This window comes from Amblyomma mixtum, chromosome 10, assembly GCF_055824585.1.
Source record: "Amblyomma mixtum isolate Tamu chromosome 10, ASM5582458v1, whole genome shotgun sequence".
Lineage (NCBI taxonomy): Eukaryota > Metazoa > Arthropoda > Arachnida > Ixodida > Ixodidae > Amblyomma > Amblyomma mixtum.
Genome location: NC_143021.1, coordinates 79,632,830 through 79,644,326, shown reverse-complemented (window position 1 = coordinate 79,644,326; position 11,497 = coordinate 79,632,830). Strand labels below are relative to the sequence as shown.

Here is an 11,497-nt window from a genome sequence, read left to right as displayed (position 1 = left end):
AGGAGTGAGCTAGAGGGAAGAACAAATATTGAAAGCAAAAAAAAGTAACCAAGACAAATTTGCAAAACTAAGCGCATAAAGCGCAAACAGTAAATATGCAGTAAAAGCGCTACATTTCCATTAGTTCTCTCTGCACTGCACCGGTCCTCATGCAAGCTACAGTAGACAAGGAAATATAGACCACAGGACAGATTAAATAAAGATTACGCAATGATCAACTGTGTCCACGAGCGCGGCCCACAAGGTGCACATGGTGGTCCTAGTTCATGCGCATTCCTTTTGTTGGGCATGGCAATTGGCTCCAGATATTGCAGATGCCTACGAGTTGCCAGATTTCTTTCTTTCTTTTTTTTTGATGTGAGAAAGACTGCGAACGCAGGAAAAGGGAGTGTGCCCTCTATTGGGAAGGACGCCATGTGGAAAATCTGGAAGCAGCAGATCCGGACATGATTGCCAGCTCACTGCTCGTTGGATGGCAGCTATCCAAGCTTCGCGTCACTTTGCTTCATAAATCTTATTTGGGGTGTCAAGTGAAAATGTATGAAACCAAACAACCAAAAAAACTGTAACCCAGGAATTCATTTGCGACCTTATAATGCCACGAATAGAAGGAACGAACGGCGAATATGAACCACGCACAGCAGAACCACAGCGTCTCCAAAGTGCGGCTGGGCGCACCCTTCCCGAACAGACCTCCCTTCCCGCCTCGAGGGGTGCACGCACTGCGGCGCGAGTTGCTCCTGCACAGTGCCCATTAGCAGAGCTAGGAAGATTAAAAAGCATGCCATATTTGAGAGCTACATTCAAATATTCATTGGAAGGGGTTATTACGACATGAGATTATATATATTTCAAATGATAAGTTATTCAGCACCTGTGACAGTTCTCAATCCTGACCAATTAATGTATAATTAAATGACATCAACATCCAGAAACCCAACAGGTCCTGAGTTTCGTCGTGCAGACTGTGTGCGCTGGGGACATCCATAGTCCGCACTACATCCCGGACAGCCTCATGACGGACTTCACTAGTGGTGATGGTTGTCGTAGGCATGGGTGAAGCTCGGTCCCTGGGGCCACCAGCTGAAAGGACCTCTGCACAACTCTCCTGTGCATACTCTGCTAAGTCTGCAAAGAATGGTAGTAAAAAGCAAGAAATGGTTTCACCAGTACAAAAAGCACAGTGCAAGGGTGCTAAAGAGCTTTTTAAAAAAAATGAGGTCAGAACGTAAAGATCATGTACCGTCTTTGCCAATAGTAACCAGGCGGCATGTTTTGCTTCTCGCTTGTATTCTAAAGCCAACATGGATTCCCAGAAGGTAACAACTTGTTTAGAAGTGAGGACAGGATCTCGCCTTTACTTTCCATAGATTTAATGCTTCATAAGTGGTATGAAGTCTGTACCACCCAACTCAGAAGCGAAGCACGCAGCCTGGTTACTTTTGGCAAGGACGGTACAAATCGGCCAAAACTATATGCAATATCATTAAATGGGCCCTAAATCACCTGTGCTTGGGTTATAATATACCTCACTTGCTTAATTGGGTTGTAATAAACACTAGAGCAAAATAATACACCTCTACCCGCAGAACACAGCCCACAATCGCATTCAAAGTTTGAAAGGCTCTCTCCTTTGACTTTTGCATTCACTCTTTCTCTCTGTGCAACACTACTATGTATCAACAGCTTTTAATGGCTACTTGTCAGCTGCAAGCATGCATTACATATCTATTGCACATGAGAAGTAGTGATACTAATTTTCAGTGAGCACAAAAGAAAATTATGGATGTTTAGTACATGAGAATGTTTTTTTAAAGATTTCCGTTTTGCACTTCCGCTCTCGCGCTGGCGGCTCAAGTGGCCTTCGACACTTTTGCATTTCTAACACGAAATCATACACAAGGTTAACACCTGGAATGTTTGCACAGGAATAAGAGCCACAGCCAAGAACTGCATGCACGAAGAAGATGACCACCATGCCTGGCCACGCTAGAACAGAAGTTCCTGTTTGCAGAGACAACTAAAGAAGCAAACGCACAAAACCACCAAAGGTGGGCACGGGACCCAAGGAAGAGCTCCAGCCATTGCGCATGCCAAAAACATCAAAAGGAGGAATGCCACGAAGGCACGGAATTTCAAATTTTGATTGCAAACAACTTCGCTTTTAAACATTGCTTGGAAAAAAAATTTGCTGGAAGATAATTGTATAGTTAAACAGTATAAACTAGCTGTTTAGAGCTCCTTCAACTCTTGAAAAATGTGTGCCCACAGCCCTGCCCACACAGCAGTTGTGGCTGCGGCATGCATTTGGGCATTACAGCCATGACATTAGAACTTCTGTCCAGTGTGCCACTGGTAAAGCTTTTCTCATGGAAGAACATGCTGCTAAAGTGGCCCTTGAGAAAGTGAAGAGCCCCTGCCACCCGTACAGCATAATTCAAGAACACCGCAACTGACACATTACCTGCAAGCTCTGCCATGGAAGTTATATGCGTTGCAAAACAGAATATAAAATAACCCTCTTTCAAAGCCACAAATGAATATGTTACTAGCTTATTCATTGGCGAGTAAATAGTACCGCACAGGGTTGTGCAGGCCACCGGCGTAAGCCCCCCCACATTATTTAGATTCACACGGCTTTTAGTAAGCTTGTTGACCGAGCCGAGAAAAGTGGAAACTGTTGCAGCCTATCGTAGGCTCAGTTGAATGGCAGATGCACAGGAGTGAGTGTGACTGCCAGAGCTGCAGAAACAAGAGACCACAGTGCTGAATTCATGCAACTGGTGTTTGCTGCCCTCTGCTGCCACCGCACATTATGTTTAAACGAGGAAGAGTGACAGTATATTCCTAATCATTGATTTCAATGGTCCTACAAATGTAACTGTCAAGAAATATTTCCATTGATTACATATGGGTCCATTTCCATCCATCAGCAGAATTTTGAACTAGACAGACTCTTTTGTGTCCCTTCAATTAACACATCATTTAGAACCTTTCTTTCAGACATTCAGTGCATGTTAGTGTTTCATATGTTTGTGATGTTATGAGAGTATGAAACGCATTGTGCCTGGCCACAGAGTGAATTTTAGTTTGCTATTTTTGTAGTTTTAAAACAGTCCCACTTTGTATTGTGAAAAACACTTGTGCACATGTAAAGAGACGCCAAAAAATGTGATGTTCATAAAACCCCAGGAGTTGCATATTAATATTGTACTTCACCATGTAAAAGAAAGAGAAGTGCACTTACCGTCCTCAACCCGAGGCATGCGAAGCTGTAAATCTGGAACTGAAACAAATACCCAAATGCACTATTACCTCTCAGCACAATCTTAACCGCGATTAGCTCCTTTCGGAGCCCTGCAAGGCCTGTGAGCAAATCTCAACCCTCACAGTATAATGCAGTACAGTTGAACCTCAATATAATGAAGGCGTACATTCGGGAAAAACTTCGTTAAATCGCAGACGTTGTTGCATCGTTTTTTTGTCTTTCAGTGGTACAAATGGTATTGCACATCTCTAGAAGCTTCCTATTCCACTTTATTTTGCCTACGTGGTTAATACAAGCCATTTTAGAAAAAACACTATGCCAAACGTGTACCGAGAGTAAACGGAGAAAAAACCAGTCACACAAGACGACGGACAGGAAGAGTGTACACACCACAACGACTGGTGTGTGTGTGTACACTGTTGTGTACACGTTGTGGTGTGTACACTCTTCTTGTCCGTCGTCTTGTGTGACTGGTTTTTTCTCCGTTTACAATGTACCAACTGGCCCGCATTTCAACCCTTCTGCATACCGAGAGTAGTTCAGTAAAGCTTTAACTCAAAATCGCTTATCTCAAAATCTCACATTGTTCAGATTTTCTGCAGAGCCGAGCAGCTCCCAACTGGCACTGTTCATTTATATGCAACCCTTGACATACTTTGTGACCAAATTGAAACCATCTCCAAATCTTTATTCATGGATAGAGGTATAAATGTCAGCACCGAAAATTATCACAAGCTGATGCAGTGACTGCCACGGGGCTGGCGCTCTCACCAAATACAAAACCAAGCAGCGCTGCAGCAGACCATTACTTGTGTCACGCAAACCTGAGACATGTCACATGCCCTGGCGGGACAGTGAAAATGAGATGCTCTTACTAACCAATTGCATGCTCTTACTGTAGAAGGCATCCATCCAGACACACAGTGCACCTTTCCTTTCCTAAAAATCGGCCAATTTTCATTTTGGGGAAGACACACTTTGGCCACATCTATGTGTCTCTCAATGCTAAACAGAGAAGCAAACCATGCCAAACCATGACAAACAGTGCTCTCACAGTCTTAATCGGTTTAATTGGAGTTAAAGGCCAATTAATCTTTTTATTTGTGCACTTTCAGGAACAAAGCATTAACTTAACTTCACATAACAACAGTTTAAATCCTAATGGTGAACTCACCGTGCCTTTTTGGTGCCGGAAAATCTTCACATGAGCTGCCAGACTCAATGTGCGAAGTCTGCTCTGCGATTTCCATTTTCTTTTGGCGTCAGCGTAAGTGTCTGTTTTGTAAAAGAATTAAGGTGACTAAACCAGGTGCACAGGGTACTGGGCACAGCTTCGCCAGCTGCATAGACTAGAGCGACATAAGCTATACATGCAAGATAAAACAATATTACAAGACAACATTTACACACAGGTCATCTCTCATATCTGGTCATCTGCAAATTTTAATTTTTGTGCAAGCCTTAACTAGGAGCAAATTTTTAGCAGTACTCAAATCTCACCGAACCTTTAAATGTCCTGCATGTATTTGTGGAGAAATATGTCAACCAGATAAACCAACATTGCAAATTTTATCCTGTGTGCTTTACGATATGCTGCCACCATTTTTTGCTGCTTGTGCTAGTCAGGAAATCAATAAGCTTAGTTTCTTGCCAAAACAGGCAAGTAGCGAGGTTTAGGACAGTAAGTATAAGTATATTGTGAATAAAGTAGCTGCTCATACCTGCATAACCCAGCACCCTGCAGGGACACCGTTGCCAATCAGGGCCAGGCTTCAGCACATTGCGGGCCATCTGGTCCACAGCGTGAGGCCCAGTGCCTTTTGGGGGCCACATGCACCTTGTTGTGCTTTTGCTCAGCCAGCGAACTGGCACTGCCCCGACGGAGTCCTTCTCATTTGTGAACAAAACCACACAGTACACGCGGTCGTGTCGCGCCCGCTTTCTTTTCCTGTGCAGAGAGTAAACAAAGGCATAAAATTTTGCGAGCACTTCATTGTGTCTTGAATGTGATATGCCCATCCTTAACTTAGACCAGCTCTAATATAAATATGCAGACAATTTAAGCCAGACTTCTGCTTAATTTGTGCCATTGCATCAATGAGCAGAGGAAAGTTCAACCCAAAGACCCATTACACCGCATCTGCTACATCTCAAGACACCACGGATACGCTTATGGGAGCTGAAAGTTTAGTGGCTGGCAAAGCACATTTTTACATTCACAGCAGCTTGGGTTCATTACGGCATGCATCACAGTCATTAAAAAAGAAAAAAGAAGTGGTAGCCAGTACCATGCTGACATTCCTAGAACCATAAGTTTAAGGGGGACGCGACCTTTGAAAATCAAAAAATCGTGAAAAAGTCGAATTTTGGAAGATTATATATTCCTGTTGTACGTCTTATAAACTACCCTTCCTGTAATTATCAATGCCCAACTCGGCGCAGAAATACTCGAAATTAATTATATAACAAGCGGCGGCGGCCGCGGAGCAGCGAGCAAGCGCCGAAAATTCCCAAACTTCGCGCGCGCGCCATTCCTCTCCCGCCGAACTGAGCGCCGGCGTCTTGGTCTTGTTTTGTTTGTGAATTCTTGCGCTTTCTTCTGCCATCCTCAGTGGCGGCGAAGGCGTGTACATTTGAAAGATGTGGCCTATAAGACCGTCAAAAACGCGTCAGCCCGCGCAAGTCAAGGGGATTTGACCAATTTGACTACCGATCGAAGAGGCGCGGCACCTATGCGCACTCCTTGGTTTGTTTTCGCTAGGTTCGCATTGTAGTACAGACGCCAAGTAATATTCAACAAAGCGCCCACAAGTCTAAAACGCACCCTACGTAAAGACAGTCGAAGGTTTGATTCAATTCAATTAGCAGCCCTATTTGTAAGCTTAAAGTAGCATCCATGTCTGATCATACCAGCCGAATCACTCAGAGCACCGCTCGTACTACTGCTCATTCTTACAAAAAAATCCGAGCTCGAGCTCAAAATCGGCGAAGCTGCCAAAATCCACCCGGAGAAAACATCAACGCACAAGCCCAGCAGTTGCATTCTGCCAACGTCGAGGCAGCGCGCGAAGTGGTGCTAGTCGTGTGTGCTTGCCCATTTGGCAAGCATCCACTAACTGCAGGCGCATTCCAAATAGATGGCAATTTCAGCTGGGGAAAGCGAAAAAAATGTTTCCAGCCACTACAATGCACATTTTATTTTGTTCGAACCTGTACGTAGCTGCGCAAACAAAGCATTCGCGGCCAGCAGTAACAGCCATTCATTTCAACACGTGGAACGGGTGCCATCGACTTGAACTGCAGAGAAGCTCGTACAAGTAGGACAAGAAGAGTACTTACCGGTCGTTCAAATGGCGATCCATAATGCAGCGCACGTTGGCTGTCGACAGCAAACGCGGGAACGCGTAATGCAACACACGACTGTTTACGACGCAGCGCACGTTGACTCTCGACGGCAAAAAAAGGCGGGAATGCCGCGTTGGCTTTGGTGGCTTTGGCTTTGGCAAGATGAGGGAGGGGATGAGGAGGTGCTGCGAGGGTACAGTCACTGTAGTACAGTTGCGAGGTGATGATGATGATGATGATGATGATCTATTCACCATTCCCTGTATCGGGTGTCGGTATGTGTCGGCGCCCACCCGTTTTTTAGAGCGTAATCCATCGGCCGCAACCGCTGCTGCCGATTCGATTTTGGCTCACTTTTGCTGCTTGTGAGCTTCTCGGAAAAGGGCTAGGTTTTCGATGGTCGATGGGTAACCCAGCGCAGCGCTCCTCTGACATCAATAACCACAAACAAAACAGCAGACGTTGAAGGATGGATGGATAGGAGCGCCCCCTTTGAAACGGGGTGGTGGCAATTGCCACGAAGCTCAACTTTTCTTTCTTTTTTATTCTTTTTTCTTTTAGTGTGTTGGTAATTCTCATTAAGAATCGCCGTCATTTTTACCTACAGTTTCCTACAATTCTAACCTTCTGCTACATCTCTGCTTTTCAGCCACCAATACTCCAATCGCTTTTTGCTAACTTCCACTGCAGATTTATTTACATGACCATTGTTATCTTTAAACCCTCCCAGTCAACCACGGATATCCGTAGTACGTACGATTAAGATCCTAATCTCCAGTGCCAGGTGGGGATGTCCGTAGGGCATGCCTACGGACGTCCATATCCGGACATACGCATCGGAGATTCGGAGTATGTCCGAAGGACGTTCGTTATCGGATATCTGGGGGATACCCGCGGACGGACGTCCGACGGGTATCCGTGAATATGCCTGTAGGGATCTCATCACATACATATTTTGTTTTTCCTCAAAAAAATTAAAAGAAATTCTATTTGCAAACTACAAATTCAGCCGATCAAATTTTTATACCGGCAATTAGTTGCATATTCGGATTAATCAATTAACATCACTCGAATATGGTGCTGATATGAAAGAACCTGAATTAAACTAATTGCGTGACTTTCTGCGATCAATGCCCTTTTCTCTTCCAGCATTCCGCCAGGGTAACCGAGGCAGGCTGCCTTCCATGAAAACTAAACTCCTACCAGAAGCCGCGGCAGTACGACAGGCCTTAAAGTCGATCCAATCCAATCCGTCAGCCACCAGTTTCGTCGCGGGCGGCGCGGTGCCCAACAGCACGATCTTTGCGGTTTGTTTGTTCTGCGGTTGCTTGGCTGTGCTATAAATGTGATCAATCACCTATGCGCTCGTCAAGACGTTCTTCTGGACCCGAAGCTGTCGTGAAATAGCCCGGACGTCGTACTGCACCCGACTCTTTGTTGCCTGGGATGAAAGAAGCGGCGTGTTATAACCTGCAAGTAAGTAACTGTGCTTGAAGATTACTTTGATGATGTTGCCGTGGGATGAGAAAAGTACGATGCGATAGCTGCCGCAAACGTGTTTGCCCGCGTTCGCGAGCCTGTCGCGAAGCTCCGTAAGCCGTGCATCGCGCCTCTCTCGTTCTACACTACGAAAAAAATTGAGACGAGGTGTACACGTGCATGGTGTGAATATTGAGGCAGTTTTACGTAAGTTTTTAATAGCAATAAAACAGAACCCACGAAAAGGATAATGTCGGGGCTGTGTGTGTTTTGAAATGATTCGCGACTGATTTCTTGTTTTCTTACTGTCTTTGTGGTGTGTATGTGGCCCGCGTGCGGAATGTATTGGTGCCTAAGTTATGCCATGCCATGGAAAGTGCTTGGTAGGTTGAAAATAATGTAAAATTCGTCTACCTTCACAGCTTATCGACTTGTTTCAACATTAGGATTGTCAAATGGATGTTTGCAGCCATCTACAGCACAGTAATTTGCGCTGTGCAGTAGCATTGTTTTGAAAAGAAGTGTTCTGTTAAATTTCCGAACTTCAGCCACATGTTATTCACCTATTATCGCTGCGTACTAACTGCAATGAGGCTATGCAATGCATTGGTGTAGCTTTTTCAAACATGTTCATGCTCATAAGGCTCAGTGCTGAGCAAGGTAGCAGGTCCATATATGGCACACCTAGAGATACATATCCCTGGATTGTGAGCACACCTCTCTTCCTTACTCCTGTGGAGCTGTGGATCATCAGATTTGTTGTTAGTGCCGGCTGGGTGCTTCATCAGCGAACCTTGTGAGCGGGCTTGTTTCAACAAAGCCATGTTTTGCTGCATCATGACGTCTACGTTATGTTGACAAAGTGCAGTACAGGTTGCTCTCTCATATTTTGTTTCCTTGGCCATGCAGTATGGATGTGACTGACCTATGACCTATGTTACCTGAGAGTACAGCAGCAGCTTACAGGTAAGTTTAAACTACAGTGCAAATTTCTTCCTTTCATATGATTGATACTTTCTTTTTCTTTGCTCTGTGCAGTACAGGGCATCTGGCTATAGTGCAGTGTAATTGTACAGTGGTGGATAAAAGTTTTCCGGATGCGAGTTCTTGGAAAAAAATTCTGTACTGTGCTGTTAGCCAGAGCAGTTTAATGAGGGGAGATAGATGTTCGAACTTATTCAACAAGTTTCAGTTGACTGCCTAGTGAGGCAATGTAAAAATAAATATATTTCTGAAAATCCACGTCCCACAAACTTTTCACTACTGAGCCTTGTGTTAACCAATAAGTCATCAGGTAGTTCTCAGACGTCGTAGTTATTTGCTTAACGTGACATCCCAGGTGGCTCGCATGTATCTCCATGAAATGTAATTAACCGCCACATCATGAAAACCAGTCGATGGCATTGGCTGGAGGGCTTTTGTTGAGGGGCATTCGCTGCTGCATTCTTGAATTGCATCCTACTATAGTGCCAAAAGTTCATATTAGATGAAGGGAACATACCAGCCTCTGTTATGTTCCACTACTTCTTTACAAGCTTCTTAATGAAATGTTCTTGCTTAATGCGTGCAAAGCTGTTAAACTGTATTTTCAAATTCTTCCAGCCCTAACACTCCTGACTGCAAATTGTCCCATGCCGATTTTCTTCGTGCCTTTAGAAGTCTTTTTTTTTTTACTTCGTAGCCTGTTTGAAAATTTATCTTCATTATTACTATTTCAGTAATATGCAGGGAGACATAAATGTAGTGTAATCTTTTCTCATGCAACCGGTGGGAAAAAAATTACGTGCTCTCGTGTTTTGTGTCTTTTTTTTCAGACCTTTGCAACCCGAAGGTAACATGCCTCTGCAAGCCGTGGTTGGCACGGTGACATTGTAGATTATTAGCTTGATTTTGTTGTGTGTGCTATATGCATTGTAAACTCTTGTGCACCTCTTATCTCATCATAGAGTTGCATTACTATGTGGCAGCAAGGCTGGAGAAACTATAGGTCAAAATTATGCAATTCTCTTGATATTGTCTTTCAGTAATGTTTTTACTTACAGTATCTCGCACTTAAATATTTGCTTAACCTTTCAGTAAAAGTATTCTATTTGTGTTTTGGTTTGTTTTTCAGAGCATCCCTTTTTGGAATACCAAGTTCAACCATGAGAGTACTGCCTGCACGCAGTAACCTTTCCTATTGCATGAAACTTTTGCCGGTATGACGTGAATAACCTGTTGTGCTACTGTTCTGCTATAGCAGGTTGCAATATGGAGCAGCAGTCTACATGTAAGTTCGTAGTGTTAAAATTTCCAACTCCACAAATGCATTTTTCAATTTTTCCTTTGCAGTGTGTCTGTGGATGGCTCGTGAAATTGATTGTTGCAAATGTGCCACATCGTAGTGTGAACAGGTATGTATTAGTTGCAGTGTAAGTGCATGTTGCTCACTCTCACAGCCTGTCGGCTTGTTCCCTCAGTATTGCTGCACGGACGTGGCCAGCCCATTCAGAGCAACTATGTAATAGTTTGCACTACAAAGCAGCAGTCTACTTGTAAGTTCGAAGTATGTTGAAATAATTTTTCATCTTTTTCTTTGCAGCGTGTATGTGGAGAGCTCGTGCAATTGATTGTTGCAAATGTGCCACATCGTAGTGTTAACAGGTATGTATTAGTTCCAGTGTAAGTGCATGTTGCCCACTCACAACCTGTCCACTTGTTCCCTCAGGGTTGCTGCACGGATGTCACCAGCCCATTCAGAGCAACCGTGTTGTAGCTTGCGCTACAGAGCATTGGTCTACATGTAAGTTCGAAGTGTGTTGAAATTATCACCTCTCCTCATGCACTCATCTTTTCCTTTGCAGTACATGTCTGGATGGTTCATGCAATTGATGGTTGCGAATGTGTGACATAGTCAACAGGTATGTTATAGCTATAGTATTTTTTATTATGATCTTCAGTGGCAGTATCTTGAATTGCAAAAATCATGTACCCTTTCAGTGACAGTGTTTTTGCATTTTTGTTTGTTTTCTTGGGAAACACTTTTATACAACAGATTCAACATGAGAATACAACCTGCATACAGTAACCCGTCCTATTGCATGGGACCTCTTCCAGCGTCAAGCATGAAGAATGCCTCTTGAAGGTTGAAAGCATGCATTAAAGCGTTTAATAAAATTGTTTGATTTTACGACAACTTGCTTGATGTTTGGTTGCTTCCTATAAATATATGCATTTGACGCACGATGAGGCCTGTGCCTGATATAGAACACTTTGTGGGCTTGTATATAAACTCATTTAGTATAATGACAGTTATATTAGTGGCTGCAGTCACCAAGGCCTGCAACATGCCAATGTCCTCTTTAGATCCGCGGCAGATATCCGCGGATATCCGTATCGGATGTCCGTGGGAGATCTTTTTAGTGT

The 11,497-nt window shown here is 43.9% G+C and overlaps 2 long non-coding RNA genes across 2 annotated transcripts; one reads left to right on the top strand and one right to left on the bottom strand.

Annotated features, from left to right (window-relative positions):
• Positions 1-1,024: 1,024 nt before the first annotated feature.
• On the bottom strand, positions 1,025-5,172 carry LOC149326252 (uncharacterized). Its single transcript, XR_016286208.1, has 4 exons — positions 4,990-5,172; positions 4,443-4,543; positions 3,248-3,286; positions 1,025-1,128 (listed from the first exon to the last, which is right to left on the bottom strand). It is a non-coding gene; the product is annotated as an uncharacterized LOC149326252 (long non-coding RNA).
• Positions 5,173-8,700: 3,528 nt separating this feature from the next.
• Positions 8,701-10,535, top strand: LOC149326251 (uncharacterized). Its single transcript, XR_016286281.1, has 3 exons — positions 8,701-9,058; positions 10,206-10,361; positions 10,424-10,535. It is a non-coding gene; the product is annotated as an uncharacterized LOC149326251 (long non-coding RNA).
• Positions 10,536-11,497: the final 962 nt, after the last annotated feature.